Genomic DNA, 27356 nt, shown 5'->3' with positions numbered 1-27356 from the left:
GCCCCTCCGTGCCTTGGTCTTGGCGTGGAGGTTACGGAGGACCCTGTATCAGAGGCGGGGCGTTCGTCCGACCCTCCCCCCGACGCGGGGGGTACGAGCCGTTCACACGCTCTCGCGTTATCACGCTTTTCGTTGTATTACGCTTATCGTGTGTGTTCTAACTTACTGTTGTCTCTCTCTCTTTCAGATACCATGCCCAGACGACATCGGCCGCGCACACACGTGCCGAAAGTGGCACCTATCGCTGAAGCTACGACCGCGGCTTGCCCTCGAGCTGAGGTTCGCCACCGAGGGTCGCCACCGCGGGCGGGGAACGAGGCGATCTCTTCTAAGAAGCGATCATCGTCGTCGACTTCCTTCGGGCCACCCTCTGGCCACAAGCGCGCCCACACATCGACGGTGCCTGATAGCATGGATTCGATGCTCCTGGCGGAAGCGGCGGAGCTGAGGGATCAGTGCTCCCGAGGGATTCTTGGGACCTCTCTGCGGGACTTCAAAGGTTTGCTGACGACAAGTGATCTAGAGCATTTCCAAAACGGGATCGGCGATGCCCGAAAGGTACGATCTGCCTGCTTATCTCGTGCGTAACCATTATGCTTATTTCGATTATACGTATATCACTCGTCTCTGCAGATGCTCGCACGTCAAGAGCGAAGCGGTCACATTCTCCGGGACCTGTTGCGGCGCATGCAGATTATGGAGAAGGACAAGGAGAGCACGGCGGCCGCCCACGCTGACGCTCTAGCGGGAGCCCGCACCACTCGAGAATTTCAAGCACTCGAGGAGGAGCTGAAGCGAGCTCGCGAAGAGTCGGCGACCGAGAAATTGCTTCGCGCGGCCGGGTAGGCGTCTCAGGAGAAGGCGGAGTAGGCGGCCGACACCTTCTTAGGGGAGACGAAGAAGCTCCAGGCGGCGCTCTCGAGTCGGGACGAGGGGCTGAATATCGTCCACGTTCGGCTGTAAGTGAGTGAGATCTCCCGGGTCAAGGCCGAGAGGGAGAGGGATACTTTGCGGGCGGAGGTGCAGATCCTTGCCGAGGAGAAAGACGATGCTGTGCAGTCCAAGACGGACTTGGAGGATGACTGGGACCTCGCGTTGGAGGCGGCCCGTTATGAGGCAGCCAAACGGGTCCGAGGTGCGACCGTGAAGGAGAACGTGGCTCGTGGGACCACGTTTTCCTTCTTCGACGTCATGTTTCCTCCTCTGGACGACGAGCCGCCTGAGGACGACCTGCGCCCCCAAGCCCCCGCGGAAGCCGCCCAGTCGACGAACCGTCAACTCGACGGAGAAGCCCTCGGCGGGTTTGGCGCCCTCTGCCCCGAGGAAGACGAAGAGCAGATCGACTTCGGCTCGGAGTAGCTGAGTTTTCTTCGGTTTTCCGCGCACTTGTTTAGCGCATGCGTCATGCTTTCTTCCGGCATTTTGTTATGTCTTTCTTCCGTTAGAAGTTTGTCGTACTCTCATACTTTTCTTTTTGGATTGCTCGTACAACATTGTTTGCCTTAGTTAAAGCTTTTTCGTCTGTTACCAGTCGTTTTCGGAACACCGGAAATTCAAAAACAATTCAATGCCGGCCGGGCTTTGCCGGCTGAAAGCCCAACGGGCCCCGGCCCACCAGGCCCGAACGCCCCGACGCTCCCACGGCTCGGCACGGCCGGTGCGCGCGCACCTACACCCCCGGCCCTGAGGCCCCCGGCCCAATGGGCCTCAGCGCGCCCTATCGCGACTGGCTCACGCGCACTCCGCGCCCCGGCCTCCCGGCCCGCGCGCGCGCTCCCGCGCACCCCGTCCTCCAGGCCTGCGCGCACCTCGGCACCCCGGCCGAGCGCCCCTACTGCCTCAGCCGGGTGTCCCTGCCACCTCGGCCACCTCGGTCGAGCGCCTTCGCCAGCTCGGCCACTTTGGCCGACCGTCTTCGTCAGCTCGGCCACCTCGGCCGACCATCTTCGCCAGCTCGGCCACCACGGCCGAGCATCTTTGCCACTTCGGCCACCTCGGCCGAGAGTCTTTGCCACCTCGGCCGAGCGTGTTGGAATCGATCTAGGGTTTAAGAAAAAGTTTAACGCTTCGTTAAGCGGCGGAATTTTAAAAATTTTCTTTTTAAGTAAAACTAGTTTTTACTAACCTAGACAAGAGCATGTACATGTAAATAAAAACTAATATGAGCTATTAAAGTTACTAACCTTTCTTGAAGCTTGAACCTTGTAGAAGCTTTTGGAAAGTTGCAACGCTCGTCTCCCCTCGCAGCACGTCTCTCTTTCTTTCCTCGGCACCTCGAGCAACCACGAAAGTTTCTATCACTAAATCACTCGAAAAGAAGGAATCAGTGAGTGGGCACTTTTAAACACTACGACTTGAGAACGAGTCTCAAAGTCGCAGAGCTAAAGACTAGGTCGAGTGAGGACCTAGGTGCCAAGACAAGAAAAATCGAAAATAGACTAGAGAGAGAGAGAGAGGATTTTCGGCCAAAGTTCTAGAGAGAGAGTCTCTCAAATCTCTTAAACTTGGATGAATGAATTGTGAGGAAATGAGGCTCCTATTTATAGGAGAGGCTTTACCTTCAACAAGGTAGTTTCCTCTTCTATAGAATATCACATATTCATGAGCAAATATTGCCTCTTTCCCACTTGAGAAACTCGGCCAAACAAGGCTTCTAGAAGCCTTGATTTGTTTCCAATTTTGTTCAAGGCCTTGCCTTGTCTCTCACTTGGCCGATTACCCTAAAGCATCCTCATGCAAATTTGTTTCCTCTTTTTCTTTTGGCAAGAATCTTGATACATTTATGCACAAAATATTCTCTCTTAATTGGGTATGTTGGGCGCCCAAGGCCTTCTAGAAAAGACTTCTAGAAGCTTTTCCATTTGTTCATGACAACATGAAAAAGGCCCAATAAGAATTTTCAATAAAATTCTTATGAAATGAAATTAATTCACAAGGCCCAATGATCAACTCATGGCCGAGTGAAACATGTCACAAAATGACCTTGTCAAAAAAATTTATTGACATTCATTTCATCCTTTGTCTCAAAAGACAAAAATACCCTTTTAACTATTTTCGTTCTTGTTTTGGCTTAGCTTCCAGTTTAACTATTCCTATCGATGTGATTCGTGACAGTGACCTCATGGACCCAAATGAACAAAGCTTTAGCTAAACACTTGGACTCAAAAGTTCACAAACCTTTTCCAAGTTTAGCTTAATGCCAACTGACTCCACTAAAGAGCTGACACTGAAAATCTCTCGGTTCAAATGAATTTATTTTCTACTCAAGAATTCGACCTAATTATGATGAGCGGATCCACTGAATATTATCTATGTTTACCCTTCATGAATGTCATCAGCTAGTCGGGATTTACTAAATTACCATTTTACACTTCTAGCTGTTATTTCCTCAACTCCTTTGTCGCTTGTGAATAAGTTAGAAACAATGTATTGACGAGGAGCTAACAAGTCACATTGTTTCATCCAAAAGAGTCAGGACTCAATTTGGACACTGGCCAGTTCATTTATTCACACTCCAAGGAACAAAGCATGAGGTGACATACATTGCATTTCAGCAATCTTGTACATGAATTCCATATCTATGAGAACTTCACAAAGTTACTCATGACAGACTCACAACTTAGTACTTCACCAATAGGCCTTGTTCGGAATCACATAGTGAGTCCGAACTTTGACTTTCTCAAATGAGAATACTAAGGTGTGAAATGGCATGTCTCCTTTCAGGATTAAGGTAAGCATGATGCAATTCATACATAGTGACTTCGAGACATAAGAGGTTAAATGGTTTGTTCTTATCTTGTCTCTAGAAGTGCACTGGTCAATTCAGTACCTTCGGAAGATACCTAGAAGAACTATAGAGTTCCTAACTCTCAATGCCTCATAACCAGACATCATAGATTCGTCTAACAATCATACTGAGGTCAATAGTCCTTTGACCCTAAGATTGCGAATATATCGTTTTAAGCAAACTACGAAGAGTTTGTTCATGCAAATCTACATTTGTCTCTTCGTAAGTTGTTTAGTTTGTTTATGGACTAAAAGACTATGGTTGTGTCATAAAGCTTCAGACAAGGAAGTTTGAATGAACGTTTCAACTTTATTAATGAATGAACAGGCAATTACAAGCAAGAGTCTTCATGAGACTTTATTACATCAAATGTTCAAAATAAAGACTACAACTCTTCTTGTGGGCACCATTGACAACAAACTCCCACTTGACTCAAAGAAGGTGTGTGTAGTCCTTCATGCCTAATCCCTCACGATGTTGGTCGAAGACCTTGTTCGCTAGGGCCTTGGTGAATGGATCTGCGAGGTTGTCCACCGTTGAGATCTTCTTCACTTCCACGTCTCCGCGCTGCACGATCTCTCGAATCAAATGGTATTTCCTCTCAATATGCTTAGAGCGCTTATGGCTTCTAGGTTCCTTTGAGTTAGCGACAGCCCCACTATTATCACAATAAAGGGTCATGGGCTCGTCGACGTTTGGAACAACTTCCAAATACTTAAGGAACTTTTTAAGCCATACAGCCTCTTTGGATGCTTCACAAGCAGCCACATATTCTGCTTCCATTGTGGAGTCAGCAATGCAAGATTGCTTAATACTTCTCCACACAACAGCTCCACCATTAAGGATGAACACAGATCCCGAAGTGGATTTCCTGGAATCCTTATCCGCTTGAAAATCGGAGTCGGTATATCCCGTCATAGTCAGGTCAGTACCTGAGTATGTAAGCATCAAGTTCCTAGTTCTTCGAAGATACTTAAGAACATGCTTAACAGCAATCCAGTGCTCGGGTCCAGGGTTGGATTGGAAACGGCTAACTACGCCAACGGCGAAACAGATGTCAGGTCTAGTGCAAAGCATAGCATACATAAGGCTTCCTACGGCAGAGGCGTAAGGAATTTTCCTCATGTCTTCAATCTCTTGTGCAGTCTTGGGAGACTGGTCCTTAGAGAGTGAAACTCCATGCCTAAAGGGTGTTTGACCCCTCTTGCAGTCTTGCATCGAGAAGCGATCCATCACCTTATCAATATAAGATGCTTGAGAGAGCGACAGGGTCCGGTTTTTCCTATCTCGAAAGATTTGGATCCCCAGAATGTACGCGGCTTCTCCTAGATCCTTCATATCGAATTGCTTTGCTAGCCAGACCTTAACCTCAGATAACTTACCCACGTCATTACCAATGAGTAGTGTATCATCGACATATAGTACCAGAAACACAACTTTGCCTTCGTGTATTAACTTGTAAACACAAGGCTCATCTATTGACTGTTCAAAGCCGAAGCTCTTTACAGTTTCATCGAATCTAATATTCCATGACCTAGATGCTTGCTTTAGTCCATAAATGGATTTAAGCAACTCACAAACCTTGGTCTCTTGACCTTTGTCCACGAAACCGTCTGGTTGAGCCATGTAAATGCGCTCGTCAAGATTGCCATTCAGAAAGGCTGTCTTGACATCCATTTGCCAGATGTCATAGTCGAGAGCTGAAGCTATGGATAGGAGTATGCGGATGGATTTAAGCATCGCGACTGGCGAGAAGGTTTCTTCATAGTCAATCCCTTCTTGTTGGGTATAACCCTTTGCCACAAGTCGTGCTTTGAACGTCTCGACGTTCCCATCAGGACCCCTTTTCTTCTTGTATATCCACTTACACCCTACGGGTTTAATCCCTTCAGGAAGGTCTACAAGTTTCCAGACTTTGTTGACATACATTGAGTGCATTTCAACTTTCATGGCGTCAAGCCAAAGGTTTGATTCAGAACAAGCCATCGCTTGGCTATAGGAAACAGGGTCATCCATGTCGGAGACGGCTACAAGAGAGTCTCCATAAGACATGTACCTGTCAGGCTTTTGAGTAGCCCTCCCACTACGTCTAAGTACTACTTGACGAGATTCTGATGAGTTAGGTTGTGTTTTAGTTGGGGTAAAAACAGTTCTTACAGATGAGGTAGAAGCTTCCTCACCCAACTTTTCTTCAAGCACAATTTTGCTTCTAGGTTTCGCATCCTTCATAAAGTCCTCCTCAAGGAAACGAGCATTCGTGCTAACGAAAGTCTTATCGTCCTCGGGACTATAGAAAGTAAAACCTTTGGTTTCCTTCGGATATCCTACAAACAGGCACAATTCTGACCTACTAGCCAACTTGCTAGTCTTTTGCCTCAGCACGTGTGCAGGGCAACCCCAAATTCGGATGCGGCCAAGATTCACTTTATGTCCAGTCCATCGTTCATAAGGAGTACCAGGAACCGTTTTGGACGGAACTTGGTTCAGAATGTAGGCGGCTGTTTCGAGGGCATATCCCCAAAAGGAAAGCGGGAGTGATGAGTAACTCATCATTGATCTAACCATCTCCATAAGAGTTCGGTTTCTTCTCTCTAACACTCCGTTTTGTTGAGGTGTGCCAGGCGCGGTAAGCTGAGAAGCGATACCTTCTTCTTTAAGAAAGTCATCGAACTCTCCAGACATATACTCACCACCTCGATCAGATCGAAGGGTTTTGATCACTTTGCCAGTTTGCTTTTCCACTAAAGCCCTAAAGACCTTAAATACGTTAAAGGTCTCGGATTTGTGTTGAAGCAAATAGACAAACCCATATCTTGAGTAGTCATCAGTGAAGGTAACGAAGTATTCGTATCCTCCACATGCCTGTTGGTTGAGCGGACCACATACATCAGAATGTATTAGTTCCAGCAACTCAGTGGCTCTTCGACCCTTATCGGAGAAAGGTCGCTTAGTCATTTTTCCTTCTATGCAGGATTCACAAGTAGGTAGTGAACCTATTGCAGAGGCTTGGAGTGGACCATCCCTCACAAGTCTCTTAATCCTATCTAGACTGATATGACCAAGTCTTAAGTGCCAGAGGTATGTTGATTTTGTTAGATCGGAGGATTCAGAAAGTTTGATCCTCTTTGGCTCCCTAATTAGATCGTTATCTATTTCGGTGTCTAAAAGAGAAGGTTGAGTGGGATAGATGTAAAAAAGACCATTCTTCATACATGCATCAGTGACGAAAGAATTAGAAAAAGAAATACGAATTCCATTCTTTATAAACTTTAAATAATAATCTTGCTCGAAAAGTTGAGCAACAGATACTAGGTTTTTCCCAAAGGAAGGAACATAATAAACATTATTCAAATTTAAAGTTCAATCTTCAAAAGATAGCGTCACGGATCCCACAGCCTTCGCAGACACCACGCTCTCATCACCCCACTTGAAGCAGAAGTCGCCATCCTCTAAGCTTTTGCTTTTCCTAAAACCAGTCAAGGAGCAGCAAATATGGTTAGTAGCAGCGGAGTCAATAATCCACGATGATACATTATCAGCTACTAAACAGGCTTCAGTAACAAGTACAATACCTTTAGCTTTGGTTTTGAGGTAGGCGGGACAGTTCCTACGCCAGTGACCAGGCTCATTGCAGTGGTGGCACTTGTCTTTAGACTTGTCCACCTTTGGAGCCTTTGGCGCCTTCTTCTTCGTTTGAACCTTAGGTTGGTTCTTCTTCTCGGCATTGCGAGGTCTCTTCTTAGATCCAGAGGTGGAGGCAGTAGCATGTACTTCTCCTTGAGCCCTCTTTTTCTTAGTGAGTGCCTCAGCGGTTTGAAGTTCCTTCATGAGCTCGGTAACAGTGTACTCCAGCTTGTTCATGGAATAGTTCAACTTGAAGGTATCAAAGGTTTCGGGGAGAGTTTCCAAGATCATATCTATTTTAGTCTCCCCATCAATCTCAGATCCAAGAATCTCCATTTCGTTTAGATAGCTAATGATCAGCATCATATGATCTCTAACGGGAGTTCCAGCCTTCATACGACAGTTCATGAATTGTCGGACCGCTTGTTGCCTAGCTTGACGTCCTTGCCCTCCAAACATCTCATGGAGATTGTAGAGCATATCGGTGGCAGTTTCATAATCACGATGTTGTTGTTGCAACACATTGTTCATCGATGCCAAAATATAGCACCTCGCAATCTCATCGGATCGAAGCCAGGCCGCCAAGACGTCTTTCTCCTCTTGCGTCGAATCTTCATTCGTTTGAGGACAGGGGGTGGTGAGAACCCATTTGTGCTTGTCGACAGTAAGGACTATGTCGAGGTTACGTTTCCAGTCGACGTAATTGTCGCCTTCGAGTTTATTCCAGGAAAGAATTGTAGAGAGAGGGTTGAGAGACATATTGCCTATAAAAGTTGAAACAAGTTTATGATTAGTCTTTGGTTTAGGATTTAAGTTTCATTAAGACTTTTGTAAAACCCAAAGGTGTTATAAACCAAACGATAATTTACTCCCTCAAGAGAAGGCCGCAAAAAATCTCCATTTATAAGTAAATGACACATCATTAATGCTAAGCCAAGATGTCAATACATCTATTTTGACTAGCCACCTTGTAAATTGGTTTGATCACTCACATCCTTTCGCAGAGCCTTAAGGAAGGATACTAGGGATTGAGCCTAAGTGTGCAACCAACCACTTGGTCCAAAAGATCAGCTTTGAAAAACAATCCCCCAAGGGGAGGCCTTGCCATCATTGCATCACTCTCGGACGTAGCTCATTGAGCAATGATCGAAGCAATAACGCCTTGGAGTACTCACATTTAAGTGAGGGTCGCAAGAGCGGCTCTTAGTCCCACGTTATTGCATCTTTCACTAGTGTTGGGGATCGCGGGTTACAAACAACGAATATAACCCTCCCACTTAGTTTTTGGAGTTGGTTCATCGACTCTTATAAGTTCGGAAACAAATTTCCTAGTTAGAGAGCGACAGAGCGGACAACTAGAAGAGAATCCTAGATCGACATGTTCAGAGCAGTATTAGTGCATAAAGGCACAAGGGACATACTCGATCTTTTCCTATTTTCTATTTCGAGAAAGTGCGTGAGGGAAGTGTGAACTTCAACTCACTCGAACACTTGAAAGTTTGAGATTACACATCTTTTTATTTTTCGGTTTTGTCTACAAAGAGACCTCCCACTCAAAATTTCAAGAGCATATAGATTTTGAACATATGTGATATAGATATAGTTTTGAAAACATTTTGAAATCTTATTTGAGTTGGATGACAAAATATTTTCAAGTTTGAAAGTGAAAACGGTTTTTCAAAATTCAAACTAGTTTTGTAAAAATTCAATTTCAATTAAACTTTCAAAAATCAAAACATTTTAATCTTACACATCATGTTTATGATAATATGAAAAACATTTTTGCTCAAGAAAGTTTTCTCATTAGAGTTCTATAACTCATGGTAGTGGGGTTTGAAAATCCGGATTTCTAAAAAACTGGAGTTTCAGACAGCCGCGCACCTCGGAGTAAAATCGCCATAACTGGCGGCTCCGATGTCCTTTTGAGCCGAAACCGGTGGCATTGGACAGAGGACAGACAGAGCTTTAATTTGATTCACGAATCATTAAATTTCGATTTCTGACCAGAGAGTTATGCCGCTTTTAATGCGGGTTTACATTCCAGCTCGAAGAAAAAGAAATAAATTAAAGCTTTGTCCTTTTAGATGCGAAAAAGAATCGAGTGTAACGGAACGTTTTATGAAGTTGTTTAAAGCTTTTATTTGTGTTTTATTAGCAGGGTAATAACATAGAATAAAAGAAATAACAACATGCATAAAACGATTCAAGTAAATAAACGAAACTAGCAAGAAAATAAAACTAGTCACAAAATTTACTCGAAAAATCTCAAACCTTTAAAACACGTTTTTCAATATAAAAAATTAAAAACTTTTAGAACTGATTCTAATGTGTTTTAACATCATCCCAAACTCATAGAAAATCAACATGGTTTTTAATTTAAAGGCATGAGCAATAAATTAAAAAAAAATCTAAGATTACAATTCTAACTTGTCACAAAATTAGTAAACTTTCGAAAACGATATTCAAGCTCATAATTTAAATACATGCACATGCATTCCTTTGACCATAGCTCTGATACCATTTGTTGGAATCGATCTAGGGTTTAAGAAAAAGTTTAACGCTTCGTTAAGCGGCGGAATTTTAAAAATTTTCTTTTTAAGTAAAACTAGTTTTTACTAACCTAGACAAGAGCATGTACATGTAAATAAAAACTAATATGAGCTATTAAAGTTACTAACCTTTCTTGAAGCTTGAACCTTGTAGAAGCTTTTGGAAAGTTGCAACGCTCGTCTCCCCTCGCAGCACGTCTCTCTTTCTTTCCTCGGCACCTCGAGCAACCACGAAAGTTTCTATCACTAAATCACTCGAAAAGAAGGAATCAGTGAGTGGGCACTTTTAAACACTACGACTTGAGAACGAGTCTCAAAGTCGCAGAGCTAAAGACTAGGTCGAGTGAGGACCTAGGTGCCAAGACAAGAAAAATCGAAAATAGACTAGAGAGAGAGAGAGAGAGGATTTTCGGCCAAAGTTCTAGAGAGAGAGTCTCTCAAATCTCTTAAACTTGGATGAATGAATTGTGAGGAAATGAGGCTCCTATTTATAGGAGAGGCTTTACCTTCAACAAGGTAGTTTCCTCTTCTATAGAATATCACATATTCATGAGCAAATATTGCCTCTTTCCCACTTGAGAAACTCGGCCAAACAAGGCTTCTAGAAGCCTTGATTTGTTTCCAATTTTGTTCAAGGCCTTGCCTTGTCTCTCACTTGGCCGATTACCCTAAAGCATCCTCATGCAAATTTGTTTCCTCTTTTTCTTTTGGCAAGTATCTTGATACATTTATGCACAAAATATTCTCTCTTGGTTGGGTATGTTGGGCGCCCAAGGCCTTCTAGAAAAGACTTCTAGAAGCTTTTCCATTTGTTCATGACAACATGAAAAAGGCCCAATAAGAATTTTCAATAAAATTCTTATGAAATGAAATTAATTCACAAGGCCCAATGATCAAGTCATGGCCGAGTGAAACATGTCACAAAATGACCTTGTCAAAAAAATTTATTGACATTCATTTCATCCTTTGTCTCAAAAGACAAAAATACCCTTTTAACTATTTTCGTTCTTGTTTTGGCTTAGCTTCCAGTTTAACTATTCCTATCGATGTGATTCGTGACAGTGACCTCATGGACCCAAATGAACAAAGCTTTAGCTAAACACTTGGACTCAAAAGTTCACAAACCTTTTCCAAGTTTAGCTTAATGCCAACTGACTCCACTAAAGAGCTGACACTGAAAATCTCTCGGTTCAAATGAATTTATTTTCTACTCAAGAATTCGACCTAATTATGATGAGCGGATCCACTGAATATTATCTATGTTTACGCTTCATGAATGTCATCAGCTAGTCGGGATTTACTAAATTACCATTTTACCCTTCTAGCTGTTATTTCCTCAACTCCTTTGTCGCTTGTGAATAAGTTAGAAACAATGTATTGACGAGGAGCTAACAAGTCACATTGTTTCATCCAAAAGAGTCAGGACTCAATTTGGACACTGGCCAGTTCATTTATTCACACTCCAAGGAACAAAGCATGAGGTGACATACATTGCATTTCAGCAATCTTGTACATGAATTCCATTTCTATGAGAACTTCACAAAGTTACTCATGACAGACTCACAACTTAGTACTTCACCAATAGGCCTTGTTCGGAATCACATAGTGAGTCCGAACTTTGACTTTCTCAAATGAGAATACTAAGGTGTGAAATGGCATGTCTCATTTCAGGATTAAGGTAAGCATGATGCAATTCATACATAGTGACTTCGAGACATAAGAGGTTAAATGGTTTGTTCTTATCTTGTCTCTAGAAGTGCACTGGTCAATTCAGTACCTTCGGAAGATACCTAGAAGAACTATAGAGTTCCTAACTCTCAATGCCTCATAACCAGACATCATAGATTCTTCTAACAATCATACTGAGGTCAATAGTCCTTTGACCCTAAGATTGCGAATATATCGTTTTAAGCAAACTACGAAGAGTTTGTTCATGCAAATCTACATTTGTCTCTTCGTAAGTTGTTTAGTTTGGTTATGGACTAAAAGACTATGGTTTTATCATAAAGCTTCAGACAAGGAAGTTTGAATGAACGTTTCAACTTTATTAATGAATGAATAGGCAATTACAAGAAAGAGTCTTCATGAGAGTTTATTACATCAAATGTTCAAAATAAAGACTACAACTCTTCTTGTGGGCACCATTGACAACAGAGCGTTCTTGCCACCTAGGCCGAGCGTTCTTGCCACCTCGGTCGGGCACGCCCGCTGCCGGGTACGCCGCGCCTGGCCAAGTCCCGCGCCTGGCACGCCCCGCGCCCGTCCAGGCGACTTGTCCCACGCGCCCTGCGCCCTCTTAGGCGTGAGGCCGCGCGCGCCTCGCTCCCGGCCACCCGGTGGGCCTCAAGGGGCCGGCCCAAGGCCTCCTCTCAAACACTATAAATACCCCCCCCCCTAGGGGAGAAAAACAACACACAACAACACGCCACAACACGCTGATTCAGCCTAGGGAAATCGATACATTTCGAGAATAATACTTCCCTTCTCTGAAGAATCCTCTCGTGCTCTTGTGACATTCCAAGAGCGCGCACTCCTCCTCCCTCGGCTCAGAAAGTCAAGGACCCCCATCCACGAGAGGGAGCGCGCTCCTCTTCTGCGACCCGAGCCTCTGCAGTGCATACTGCCTTCCTACTTCTTGGCCCTTGAGCTAGAACTCCGAGCTACGAGCACGCGACCCCTCTAAAGTCTTCAGTAGAAGCTACGAGCCGGGTCCTACTCTAAAGCCTTGGATTCACAAAGCCTCCGAGACCAAGATAGCCTCCCCACACAAATTGAACTACGTTCTGACCTGATCCCTACTAAAGGGTACGTAGGCAGCCAACCTTTGGCACGGTCACACCCCCCAAAACACACCTCAGGGTTTGGAGGGTGCAGCTCGGTCTACGAGCTCCCGTTTTTGGCCCGGGCGCGATCACTTGGTCCGGCCTTGGATCGAACCGCCCGAGGTATTTAATCGTTGTTCATTTTCGTGCGACAACATTTTGGCGCCAGAAGGAGGGGACTTCCCGACTTACACAGCCCGAAATCCCTTCTACAGTTCGACCCCTTTCTTCTCGACTCGAGAAAGACATGAGTGGTCAACCACCCGTTCGTTCTGAGGGCGTGAAGAACCCCGAAAACGCAACCGCGGTGAAGAAATACCTCTTGCGCTCCCTAGCGCAGGGCGATGAGGAGTCTCTCAACAACGAGAGCCCCACTCCCTCTCCCCATCCTCTTCAGGACAGTCGGGACGACCGCATCCTTGAGATGGAGGAGAAAATCCGCCAGCTGAAGATAGCCAATGCAAGGTACCACCGCCAACTGGCGGACAAGGCTCTTGCACACGGCTCCCCCAATGGGGAATCTGAGGACCTCGTGGACGAGGGACATGATTATGACCCCGACTATGAAGGCTTGGAAATTTCGGCGGACGTCGAGACTTCTCTCACCAATGACGGGGAACTCCCTGTTGAGATCGAAGCCGGTCCGTCGAAAACGAAAGCAATACCGGTCTCCTCTCAAGAAGAGACCTCCCAACGTTCAGCCCATGACCGACTCGGTCGAAGCTCACACCCCCATACCGCCAGGCCGGATCTTAGAGATCGACTTACCGCTCAACGGAACAACCGTGGCGAAGACCTCAGAGAGAGGTTGAGCGCTCGTAAGGGTCACAACCCTACGGCCCCAATCAATGGGGACCCTCGCACGGCTCAAGGGTCGAACGAAAGGCGACAGGTGACTCCTCCTGAACAAGGAGCGACCCCCAACACTGGCCTCGACGTCGTCACCATGATTCACAATCTCCGTAACGAGGTGCGTGACCTGCGTGAAGGCGGCTTGGCCGATGATGCATACGGGGTCGTGGAAGAACATTCCTCTCCCTTCACCGCCCAAATCCTTACTGAGGTGTGCACGGGAAACTTCAAACTCCCGAATCTCCCTCCATACAATGGGAAATCTGATCCCACGTATTACATCCAACATTACGAGACTTGGATGACGATGCAGGGCGTCTCACCTGGGGCTCTATGCCAAGTTTTTAGTCTTACCCTCACCGGACCCGATTTCGAGTGGTTTAAGAATCTAAGACCAGGGAGCGTCCAATCGTTCAAAGACCTGAAGGACATGTTCCTGGCACGATTTGCTACATCCATGGTCCAAAAGAAGACCAAGATGTACTTATGGTCAATCAGGTAAGAGAATAACGAGTCCTTGAGACAGTATCTCGCTCGATTCACCACAGAATCGAACAAGGTCGACCGCTTTGACGACAGTGACGCGATTACAGCCATCATCGAGGGCTTGCGCACTGGAGACTACCTAAAGTCCGTCGTCGGCAGAGTCCCTTCTACGATGGCCGAGCTAATGAACCGAGCCAAAACCTTTATGGGGGTAGAAGATTACCTCGACGGCCGCAGGGGCAGCAACCAAAGCTCCCGCCGTCGAGACGAGTCCGGCAACGAGCCTGGCAATCCCCGTAAGAGGATAAACAAAGGGGGTCAAGCTTCCAATAGCCGACCCCCTACGTCTCAAAAGCCGCGTCTTGCGAGCAATTTTAGAGACTACTCGGGTTACACTCCCTTGAACGCCCCGGTAGAGCAAATCTACGCTGTGGCACGTGACAAGTTCGTCGCTCCGGCTCCAATAAGAGGCAACCCCGCGTCTCGCGACCGGTCCCGCTATTGCGAGTTCCACCGGGATTACGGTCACATGACCGCTCAGTGCTTCCATCTTAGGAAACAAATTGAGACGTTAATCCAGAAGGCAGAACTCAAAGAGTTTGTCCTTCGCTTGGTAGGAGCGGCAGCCCCCACCGACAACAGGCCACAGCCTGAAAAAGGTGGAGGGACCAACCCAAACACCGACCGCACGGCGGTCACAGCTACGGCTGATGCGCAACTCCACATCGTCACCACCATACTAGGTGGCTTGCAAGACGGGGACTCGGCCCGGCAACGGAAAAAGCTCCTCAGAGCTGCCTCCCATGAAGGCCTTGCCGGGCAGGTTAACCTCACCTACGAGGAGCCTCCGTCCGTACCTTACGAGACGATACAATTCACCAATGAAGAGGCCAAGCGAGTTGTGCACCCGCACAATGACGCTATAGTCCTTAAGGCCCAGGTAGCCAACAACTTGGTAAAAAGAGTTCTTATTGATAACGGCAGCGCGGCCGATATAATCTTTAAGACCACCCTCGAGCGCATGAAGCTCGGGGGGCTCCGCCCTGTCCCAACTCAGACACCCCCGTTTGGGTTCACAGGAGAAAATTTCATGACTGAAGGAATCATCGATTTACCAGTCACCTTCGGAACTGCCGGAGGCATCGAAGTCGTTCACATGGTCCCCTTTCTCGTGGTCGACCAGGAGTCGCCCTACAATGTTATCATTGGGCGACCCACGTTGAACAGACTAAGGGCTATCACGTCCACTTAACACCTACTAGTGAAATTCCCCACCGAAGAAGGAATTGGCGTCATGGCCGGTGATCAGACCCAGGCGAGGATATGCTACGTCCAAGGCGTGGACGGCAAGCCCGCTGAAAAAAGGGTTAACACGATCTACCAACTGTGAGACGACTACCCGTGTGATAAAAAAGATGCACGACAACTCTTGGAATTAGACCCCCGCGACGATACCGAGAGGTTGAAAGTTGACACCCCCGATGTTCTCACTTCGATCGTTCTCGATGAAGCTAAACCTGACCAGGTAGTAAAGATCGGTGCACAACTACCTCTCGCCATCAAAACTCAACTCGCGTCCTTCCTTCGGGAGTTTAAGGATGTCATTGCATGGACACATGCAGACATGCCCGGCATAGACCCCGATGTGATTGTGCACCGATTGAATGACGATAAAACCATCGCTGAAAAGGTACAAGCTAGACGTGCGTTCAACCCCGAACGTTACCTAGCAATAAACGAGGAAGTCGAAAAACTTCTCTCCGCTGGTTTCATCCGAGAAGCCAAGTACCCAAAGTGGGTGGCCAGTGTGTCATGGTCAAAAAGCCCAACGGGAAGTGGCGCATTTGCATATATTACAAAGATCTTAACAAAGCATGCCCGAAAGATTGCTTTCCACTCCCACGCATCGAACAACTGGTCGACGCCACGGCAGGACATGAACTCCTAAGTTTCATGGACGCCTTCTCGGGCTATAACCATATACGAATGCACGAGCCCGATCAGATCAAGACAACCTTTGTCACTGATCGCGGCCTCTACTGCTACAAGGTCATGCGTTTCGGCCTTAAGAATGCAGGAGCTAGTTACCAACGATTGGTAAACCGGATCTTTGCCGACCTAATCGGCAAGACCATGGAAGTATACGTGGACGACATGCTCGTTAAAAGCCTGTTGGCTACCAACCACGTAGACAACCTGAGGGAGATGTTCTTAATCCTCTGCCGGTACAAAAGGAAGCTCAACCCCAACAAATGTGTGTTCGGGGTCGAGTCCGGGAAGTTCCTAGGCTACATAGTTAGCCGTCGAGGTATCGAAGCAAACCCCGAGAAAATCAAGGCACTCCTTGACATGAAGTCCCCGCGACGTGTCAAGGAAGTCCAAAGTCTGACCGGTCGGATTGCCGCCCTAGCGCGTTTTGTGGCCAAAGCAACCGACAAGTGTCAACCGTTCTTCAAAGCGATTAAGAAGACGGACGGCTTTGAATGGACGGACGAGTGTGAAAACGCCTTCCAAGAAATGAAGGCCTACTTCGAGAAACCTCTGTTCCTCTTCAAGCCAAAAGAAGGCGAGACGCTTTACATCTACCTTGCCGTCTCCAAACGAGCTATGAGCGCTGTGCTGATCCGTGAAGAAGGTAGGGCTCAATGGCCCATCTTCTACATAAGCAAAGCCCTACTTGACGCCGAAACGCGTTACACAGAGATAGAGAAGCTCTCTCTTGCTCTCCTCGTAGCCGCCAAAAAGCTACGCCCATACTTCCAGGCTCACCCAATCGTTGTCCGGACCGGACACCCAATCGGTAACGCTCTTCAAAAGGGAACATCGACTCGCATGGCGATCTGGTCCCAAGAATTTAGTGAGTACGGGATTGAGTTTCATCCACGGCCGACAATAAAGGTTCAAGCCTTAGCTGATTTCGTGGCAGAATTCTCCTACACTCCCGACATGGGAAGAGCAGAAGGCAGCTCGACCGACAACTTGTCGGCTCGAATGAGAAAGGTCGACCCTACGGGTCCCATCTGGGAACTACACGTAGACGGAGCATCTAATGCCCAAGGAGCAGGCGCCGGCATGATTCTGACAAACCCCGACTGGGAAAAGTTACGCTACTCCCTCCACTACGGATTCCAGGCCTCCAACAATGAGGCCGAATACGAAGCCCTCATCGTAGGGCTAGAGCTCGCTCAGAAGCTCGACGTCCGGAATTTACGAATACACTGTGACTCGCAGTTAATCGTAAATCAGGTTAAAGGCGACTACGTTGCCAAAGAACCTAACATGATCGCCTACTTGGCAAAGGCAAATGCCAAGCTAGATGCCTTCTCCTGGTTCGAGATCGTCCAGATCCCACGAGAAGAGAACTCCGAAGCTGACGCCTTAGCTCACGTGACGAGGTGGGAACGATTGAAAGCGGCGCTTGGATGACCCCGCTTACAGACTTCTTGCGAAGAGGGGTACTTCCCGAAGACCGCAAAGAAGCCGAAAGGCTAAAAGCCCTCGCATCCAAGCACGTGTTGAGAGGCGAAGCCTTATACAAGCGCGGGTATTCAACCCCGCTGCTCCGATGTCTCAACAGCGTCGAGTCGACCCAGGTCCTCCGCGAGATACACGAAGTCCTCTGCGGAAACCACGCCGCTAGAAGGTCCCTCGCGCTCAAAGCGCTTCGACAAGGCTATTTCTGGCCAACGATGAAAAAAGACGCCTACGACTGGGCGAGAACGTGCGACAAGTGTCAACGTTTCTCCAACGTTCCACGACAGCCGCCATCTCCCCTAAGTAGCATCGTTGTTCCACGCCCCTTCGCAAAATGGGGCGTAGATATTATCGGTAAGCTTCCCAAAGCTCCGAGACAATACGAATACGCCATCGTCGCTATCGACTACTTCACCAAGTGGGTCGAAGCCGAGCCTCTGGCCAGGATCACCGAGGCCAACACTACGAACTTCATCTGGAAGTCCATAATATGTCGCCACGACATCCCCGCGTCAATCGTGACCGATAACGGCGCGCAGTTCGACAACGCGAGGGTTAGAGAGATCTGCGCCCAACTAGGGATAAGCAAGACATTCTCATCCCCACGACATCAACAGGCTAATGGTCAAGTGGAAGCCGTCAACAAGACGATTAAGAGCAACCTCAAGAAAAAGCTCGAAGCCAAAAAAGGCGCCTGGGCTGAAGAACTGCCTTTCATCCTATGGGCCTATCGAACGACCATTCGAAACGCCACCAGAGAGACCCCCTTCTCCCTAGCTTTTGGGGTCGAAGCGGTGGTCCCCGTGGAAGTAGAAGTCCCCACCTATCGGGTTGACACTTTCGACGAAAAAGAAAATGAGGAAGCCATGCGCCTCGAACTGGATCTAATCGAAGAAAAAAGATCCGAGGATCTCACCAGACTCGCCGCACAAAAACGAAAGGTCAAGAGATACTACAACGCCAAAGTCAAAAGGCGGATTTTTGCCGTTGGCAGCCTTGTACTCAGACGCGTGTTCCAGAACACCCAAGTGCAAGGCGCCGGAGTCCTAGGCCCAAATTGGGAAGGACCGTATAGAGTCCGACAAGTCATACACGACGGGACCTACTACATCGAGCACACGGACGGAACTCCAATCCGGCACCCGTGGAACGCCGAACACTTGAGGCAGTACCACCAGTGATCAAGTCCCCCCCCCATTATTGCTCTGTTTTCCCTTATTCAATAAAGGCCTATGTGCCACTGTTCAAGGATGTTACCTGTTAGCAAAAATCAATAAAAAATAAAGTTTGCGGTCTCTTTTACCCACTTAAAAAAAAAAGTTTTTAGTCATCATGGCACGGCCTGTAAACTAAAAACTTGGGGGGCTAAGGGGTCCTGCGACGTACAAGAATTCACGGCCAAAAAAAAAAAAAAAAAAAGGTAAAAACCTTAAGCTCCCCACTTCCGGGATGAGGCTTAGGTCGACCTAACTCGGCGAGTTTGGTCGCTTACCAGAGCAAGCTCAACGAGGCCGGCATCGAGTCGAGCTCGCTCCTCGAGCCAAGTTCGCTCCTTAAGTCGAGTTCGCTCTTCGAGTCGAGGTCGCTCCTCCAGTCGAGCTCGCTCCTCGAGCTCAAGTTCGCTCCTCAAGTCGAGTTCGCTCCTTGAGTCGAGCTCCAGTTCGCTCCTTGAGTCGAGCTCGAGTTCGCTCTTCGAATCGAACTCGCTCCTCCGGTCGAGCTCGCTCCTTGAGCTCAAGTTCGCTCCTTAAGTCGAGTTCGCTCCTTGAGTCGAGTTCAAGTTCGCTCTTCCAGTCGAGCTCGCTCCTCCAGTCGAGCTCGCTCCTCGAGCTCAAGTTCGCTCCTCAAGTCGAGTTCGCTCCTTGGGTCGAGCTCAAGTTCGTTCTTCGAGTCGAACTCGCTCCTCCAGCCGAGCTCGCTCCTCGAGCGCAGTTCGCTCCTCAAGTCGAGTTCGCTCCTTGAGTCGATCTCAAGTTCGCTCCTTGAGTCGAGTTCAAGTCCGCTCTTCGAGTCGAGCTCGCTCCCCTAGTCGAGCTCGCTCCTTGAGTCGAGCTCAAGTTCGCTCCTCAAGTCGAGTTCGCTCCTTGAGTCGAGCTCAAGTTCGCTCTTCGAGTCGAGCTCGCTCCTCCAGTCGAGCTCATTCCTCGAGCACAGTTCGCTCCTCCAGCCGAGCTCGCTCCTCGAGCTCAAGTTCGCTCCTCAAGGCGAGTTCGCTCCTTGAGTCGAGCTCAAGTTCGCTCCTCAAGTCGAGTTCGCTCCTCAAGTCGGGTTCGCTCCTTGAGTCGAGCTCAAGTTCGCTCTTCGAGTCGAGCTCGCTCCTCCAGTCGAGCTCGTTCCTCCAGCCGAGGATAACATGGGCTCGGCGGACGATAACATAGGCTCGGTAGAGGATAGCATAGGATGGCGTCATTGGTCGGCCCCTTGGCCGAGGATAACATAGGCTCGGCCCTTGGCCGAGGATAGCATAGGCTCGCCCGAGGATAGCATAGGGCCGAGGATAGGCTTGTGAGGCCGAGGTCGAGCTCGTGAGGCCGAGGTCGAGCTCGTGAGGCCGAGGCCGAGCTCATGAGGCTGAGGTCGAGCTCGGTCTTGGGCCGAGGCTATTGGGTCGGCCCTTATTCGAGCCGGCCCATGGGCCGATCAATGGCTGGGGCAAGTCTGATCGCTGTTTTGCCTTTGATTTGCCACGATTGGGGTCGGGCCGATAACATCTATTATGTTAGCAAGGCGCTCCTTGACGCCGAGACCCGATACCCGGAGATCGAGAGATTGTCCCTCGCCCTTATCATGAGCGCGAGAAAAGCTCCGACCCTACTTCCAAGAGTTGGGCGATATGGGGTCGAGTACGGGGTCGAGTTCCAACTGAGAACCGCTGTTGTCGCACGAAAATGAACAACGATTGAATACCTCGGGCGGTTCGATCCAAGGCCGGACCAAGTGATCGCGCCCGGGCCAAAAACGGGAGCTCGTAGACCGAGCTGCACCCTCCAAACCCTGAGATGTGTTTTGGGGGGTTTCGACCGTGCCAAAGGTTGGTTGCCTACGTACCCTTTAGTAGGGATCAGGTCAGAACGTAGTTCAATTTGTGTGGGGAGGCTATCTTGGGCTCGGAGGCTTTGTGAATCCAAGGCTGTAGGGCAGGACCCTGCTCGTAGCTTCTAGCGAAGGCTTTAGAGGGGTCGCGTGCTCGTAGCTCGGAGTTCTAGCTCAAGGGCCAAGAAGCAGGAGGGCAGTATGTATGCCGAGGCTCGGGTCGCAGAAGAGGAGCGCGCTCCCTCTCGTGGAGGGAGGTCCTTGACTTTCTGAGCCGAGGGAGGAGGAGGAGTGCGCGCTCTTGGAAATGTCACAAGAAGGCAAGAGAGAATTCTCGAGAGAAGAGAAGTGTTCTTGGCATCAACCAGGATGTTAGTTGTGTTCAAGAAACGGGGTCCTTTTTCCTTCCCCAAGAGGGGGGGTATTTATAGTGTTTGAGGGGAGGCCTTGAGCCAGCCCCTTGAGGACCACTGGGTGGCCGGGAGCGAGGCGCGCGAGGCCACACACCTAAGAGGGCGCAGGGCGCGTGGGACATGTCGCCTGGAAGGGCGCGGGGCGTACCAGGCGCGGGACTTGACCGGGCGCGGCGTGCCCGGCAGCGGGTGTGCCAGGCCGAGGTGGCAAGAGCGCTCGGCCGAGGTCGCAAAGGCGCTCGACCGCGGTGGCCGAGCTGGCGAAGGCGCTCGACCGAGGTGGCCGAGCTGGCGAAGGCGTTCGACCGAGGTGGCCGAGCTGGCGAAGGCGCTCGACCGAGGTGGCCGAGCTGGCGAAGGCGCTCGACCGAGGTGGCCGAGTTGGCGAAGGCGCTCGACTGAGGTGACCGAGCTGGCGAAGGTGTTCGCTCGAGGTGGCCGAGCTGGCGAAGGTGTTCGCTCGAGGTGGCGGGAACACCCATCTGAGGCATCAGGGGCGCTCGGCCGCGGTGCCAAGGCGCGCGCAGGCCAAGAGGCCGAGGTGCGCGGGAGCGTGCGCGCGGCCGGGAGGCCAGGGCGCAGAGTGCGCGCGAGCCAGGCGCGATAGGGCGCGCTGAGGCCCATTGGGCCGGGGGCGCAGGTGCGCGCGCACCGGCTGTGTAGGGCCGTGGGCGCATCGGGGCGTTTGGGCCTGGTGGGCCGGGGCTTGTTGGGCTTCCGGCCGGCAAAGCCCGGCCGTCATCGAATTGTTTTTGAATTTACGGTGTTCCGAAAACGACCGATAACAACCGCCATCAAGGGCCAGGCCCTCGCCGACTTCATCGCCGAATTCACAAGCGCGCCCCCGACCGACGAGGACAACGAGAGTAGTAAGAGCACGAAAGACAAGGAGGACGACCACAGCGAGTCGTCAAAGAAGAGGACCAACAGCCCGATAGGGCCGGTCTGGGACTTACACGTAGATGGCGCGTCAAACGCCCGGGGGGCTGGCGCCGGCGTTGTGCTCACAAATCCCGATAGGGAAAAGCTGAGATATGCCCTACGGTTCGAGTTCAAGGCTTCCAACAACGAGGCGGAGTACGAGGCTCTGATCGTTGGCTTGGAGCTAGCGAACAAGCTAGGCGTCCGAAACCTGCGCATCCACTGCGACTCGCAATTGATCGTGAACCAGGTTAAGGGCGACTACGCCGCTAAAGAGCCGAACATGGTCGCGTACTTATCCAAAACCCAAAAGAACCTAGAGGCCCTGTCATGGTTCGAGATCGTCCAAGTTCCCCGAGAAGCGAACATCGACGCTGACGCCCTAGCTCGCCTCGCGTCCGGGATAGAGGAGGAAGGCGAAGGCAGCGTCCCGATCGAGGTGTTGACCCGACCCTACATCTCGAGAGGCGACATAGGGGTAGTTGACGAGACTCCGCCTGCCTCATATATGACACCGCTCGTGGAATTCCTTAAGCGAGGAGTCGTCCCCGAAGACAAAGAAGAGGCCAAGAAGCTGAGAAGCTTGGCGCCGAAGTACACGATGAGGGAGGACAACTTGTTCAAGAGAGGCTACTCTATGCCCCTCCTCCGCTGCCTGACCGAGGTCGAAGCGAAGAAAGCGCTCCGCGAGGTGCACGAAGGGGTGTGCAGAAACCATGCCGCCGGGCAATCTTTGGCATTAAAGCTACTGAGACTCGGATATTTTTGGCCAACCTTGAAAAAGGACTCCCACGAGTGGGCCAATAAATGCGACAAATGCCAAAGGTTCACTCACATCCCGCGCCAAGCGCCTGCCCCGCTATGCCCGATCATCGTGCCGCGACCCTTCGCAAAGTGGGGAATCGATCTCATCGGCGAGCTACCTATGGCTCCGAGGCAATACAAGCATGCGATCGTGGTAATTGACTATTTCACGAAGTGGGTAGAGGCCGAACCGCTGGCAAAGATCACCGAGACAAACACGACGAACTTCATCTGGAAGAACATTGTCTGCCGCTTCGGGATCCCCGCATCGATTGTGACCGATAATGGAAAGCAGTTGGGCATTAGCAAGACTTTCTCTTCCCCCCGCCATCCTCAAGCCAACGGTCAGGTAGAGGCGGTCAACAAAACGATCAAGGAGAATCTGAAAAAGAAGCTGGAGGAGAAAAAGGGGGCTTGGGCCGACGAGCTCCCCATGGTCCTATGGGCATACCGAACCACAGCGCGAAACGCGACCGGTGAAACCCCTTTCGCTCTCGCGTTCGGCGTCGAGGCCGTGGTGCCCGTCGAGACCAAGCTGCCGACCCTGCGCATCGAGGAATATGAGGAAGCCGCCAACAACAACGCGATTAGGCTCGAGCTGGACCTCATAGATGAGAGGAGGGCGGACGCGCTCTGCCGCCTTGCTGCACAAAAGAGGAAGGTCGAAAAATACTACAACTCCAAGGTCAAGCTGCGACAGTTCGCCGACGGAAGCCTCGTCCTCAGGAGGGTGTTCCAAAACACCAAAGTGCAAGTGGCGGGATTCTTGGGCCCCACTTGGGAAGGTCCGTACCGCGTGCGCCGAGCCATCCACAACGGCACGTACGAGCTCGAGAACCTGGAAGGACTCATATTCACGCACCCTTGGAACGCGGAACACCTTCGGCGGTACTACCAATAGATACCCGTTCTCACTGACTCTATGTTTTGTTATGTCATTGCATTTTCGATTTTTGCAATGACATTTTTAAAAATCTCAAGTATGGCCAAACGGCCTGGGAATGTAATTTTTTAACTATTTAAACAATGTAATCGAATTACATTTCGCTTCGAAACCTTTACCTTATATTGTAACAATTTCTCGTCTTCTCTGCGAGTACCTGAGAAACTCGGGGGGCTAACGGATTGTTGGGACTTTGACCTCGTCCAGTCGAGCTCGTCACTTCGCCTAAGTCGAGCTCGTCACTTCGCCTAGTCGAGCTCGTCACTTCGCCTAGTCGAGCTCGTCACTTCGCCTAGTCGAGCTCGTCACTTCGCCTAGTCGAGCCCGTCACTTCGCCTAGTCGAGCCCGTCACTTCGCCTAGTCCAGCCAGTCACTTCGCCTAGTCGAGCTCGTCACTTCGCCTAGTCGAGCCCGTCACTTCGCCTAGTCGAGCTCGTCACTTCGCCTAGTCGAGCCCGTCACTTCGCCTAGTCGAGCTCGTCACTTCGCCTAGTCGAGCCCGTCACTTCGCCTAGTCGAGCTCGTCACTTCGCCTAGTCGAGCTCGTCACTTCGCCTAGTCGAGTTCGACACTTCGCCTAGTCGAGCTCGTCACTTCGTCTAGTCGAGCTCGTCACTTCGAGCTGGTCACTTCGTCTAGTCGAACTTGTAACTTCGCCTAGTCGAACTCGTCACGTCGTCTAGTCGTGCTCGTCACCTCGTCTAGTCGAGCTCGCACAATGACACATTTTACGCGCCGAAAGGTAGCTAAAGATTAACAAGTCGGATCCGCGCACCGGACCTCCAACCCCCGCGCGGCGCTCTCGCACAATTCCACGCCCCGCACACCGATAGGCAACAGGGCGTCGGTAGATCGCGTCCGCGCACCGGACCGTCGATCTCGGCAGTCAAAACCCAAAACGTGACGCGTGTACCGACAAGTACCACGCTCACTGGGAACTGCAAGCTCGTCCCGATACGCACGCCGATAGGAAGCGTACTCGCTGGAAGACGAGCGCGACGGCCACCCAGCTCGCACACGCCGACAGGCGACGAGTCACGAATGGATGGCCGAAGGTCGCACCCGCCGGGCGAATCTGGTCTAGCCAGCGTCCGCGGGAAGCTTCGCCGCCAAGTGCGGCAGTAAGCCGTGCAAACCGGTTACGCTAGGTAAGGCAAGCTGTGCTCGTGAGACACGCCCCAATCACAACGCGCGAATCGATTACGCTAAGCATAGCAAGTCGAGAAAATAAGACGCATAACAGACGAAAAAGCTTTAACTAAGGCAAACAATGTTGTACGAGCAATCCAAAAAGAAAAGTATGAGAGTACGGCAAACTTCTAACGGAAGAAAGACATAACAAAATTCCGGAAGAAAGCATGACGCAAGCACTAAACAAGTGCGCGGAAAACCGAACAAAACTCGGCTACTCCGAGCCGAAGTCGATCTGCTCTTTGTCTTCCTCGGGGCAGGGGGCGCCAAACCCGCCGAGGGCTTCTCCGTCGAGTTGACGGTTCATCGACTGGGCGGCATCCGCGGGGGCTTGGGGGCACAGGTCATCCTCAGGCTGCTCGTCGTCCAGAGGAGGAAACATGACGTCGAAGAAGGAAAACGTGGTCCCACGAGACACGTTCTCCTTCACGGTCGCATCTCGGACCCGTTTGGCTGCCTCATAACGGGGCCGCCTCCAGCGCGAGGTCCCAGTCATCCTCCAACTCCATCTTGGACTGCACGGCGTCGTCTTTCTCCTCGGCAAGGATCTGCACCTCCGCCCGCAAAGTATCCCTCTCCCTCTCGGCCTTGACCCGGGAGATCTCACTCACTGACAGCCGAGCGTGGACGATGTTCAGCTCCTTGTCCCGGCTCGAGAGCGCCGCCTGGAGCTTCTTCGGCTCCCCAAAGAAGGTGTCGGCCGCCTGCTCCGCCTTCTCCCAAGACGCCTGCCCGGCCGTGCGAAGCAATTTCTCGGTCGCCGACTCCTCGCGAGCTCGCTTCAGCTCCTCCTCGAGTGCTTGAAATTCTCGAGCGGTGCGTGTTGGTGGATCGAGCTCCTCCTCCTCAAAACATTTTTAGGATATCTTTAATCATGAATTTAAGGTACAATACCAGCATTCTTCTTGTTTTTCTCAAGCTCAGCCAAGTACAAAGGACAATGCCTCTTCCAATGGCCTTCAGTGTTGCAGTGGTTGCATTTACCAATGCTTTCTCGCTTCTTTTCTTTTCCTTTTCCACTTCTCTTGAAGTTCTTCCTTTCCTTCTTAGCGGGACCTCTCCCCTTTGAAGTATTCGGACGTGCCTTAGATGACTCAGCACCAGAAGTCAACATCTTCTTGGTTTTAGGCGTAGAACTCTTGTCAGCATAGAGAGCTGACCCTTTGTTCTTCCCATGTCGAGTGATAGACTCGAAAGTCTGTAGTTCATTCAACAGCTGAGACAGTCCATACGTCAACTTGTTCATGATGTAGTTGGACGTAAACTGTATAAAGTCACTCGAAAGGGAATTCAGGATTATTCCCACCTGAGTAACCTCATCCATCTGTGCCCCATGGAGTTCAGCTTCGGTGAAGTAGTTAGTCATCTTCATGACATGATCCCTCACCGGAGTTCCCGCAGTCATCCTAGTGCTAGTGCACTTACGGGTGAGCTCAATGCGGGCTTGCTCACTTTGCATCCCAAACATTTGTTGCAACGAGTCAAGGATCTCCACAGCGGTCTCCTTCCCTTCCATCTTAGTTTGCAACGCATCAGATATGCTTGCGAGCATGTAGGCCACCGCCTTGTTATTGGCAGTAGTCCACTTGTCATAGTCCTCCCTCAAGTTCTTGGAGGCACCATGAGCAGGAAGAGGAGGTCTGTCTTCAGTGAGGATAAAGCGAATGCTTTCACTCACAAGCACAATGTTGAGATTCGACTTCCACTTAGGGAAGTTACCTCCAGTCAGGACGTCTTTCGACAACAGGGCCATAATAGGGTTCGATATGATTACTAAAAACAAAAAAGCACATTTATTGGCAATATGAAAAGAAACAACTATCAATATAATTTAGGAACTAAAAACTATAATGCAAACATGCACGGGATAAAATACTAAACAAAAGAACCCAGTTTTTATATTCCAAGGTAATTCGACTAATAGCCACAGTCCGTTTCACTCTGGTGACGTAACGGAGTGCACCTAGTGAAAATGAGAACCATCTCAGATTAGTGAGCAATCATAGTGCATGCACCTTCATAACTATGCTCACTAACTACCAATTTTATAGGAATCTTTGGCCACATGAGCAACCACCGGTCGGTTCATGCATGAGTCAACCCAACATTTCAGTGAAAGAAATCTAGCTCATACGCACTAGCGTAACTAGTACACGCAGAGATCAACCCTCCCACCTATCGTCAGAGACACAACCTTGGTATTGGAATCAGAAAAGCCCTTCCGAATGGAACTGACCACCATGTTTAGAAAACCGCCGGTCACGAGGGGATCTTTCATCCTCACGGTGTTGTGTCAATGTTGGAGACCTACGACTCAATATACTTTCAGTATTTTAATTTTCCTAGCATTAACTTTAATCTAGGTGATCCACTCGAGTTAACTAAGTCATATTAAAAACTCGAGTGTTTCTAAGCTACCCTTAAAAACATATGTTTCGATATAGCTTAGTGATTAG

Source organism: Urtica dioica, chromosome 6, assembly GCF_054948205.1.
Source record: "Urtica dioica subsp. dioica isolate 48M chromosome 6, U.dioica_male_clone48M_v1_H2, whole genome shotgun sequence".
Classification (NCBI taxonomy): Eukaryota; Viridiplantae; Streptophyta; class Magnoliopsida; order Rosales; family Urticaceae; genus Urtica; species Urtica dioica.
The sequence above is the reverse complement of the archived record's forward strand: the minus strand, read 5'-3'. Positions refer to the sequence as shown.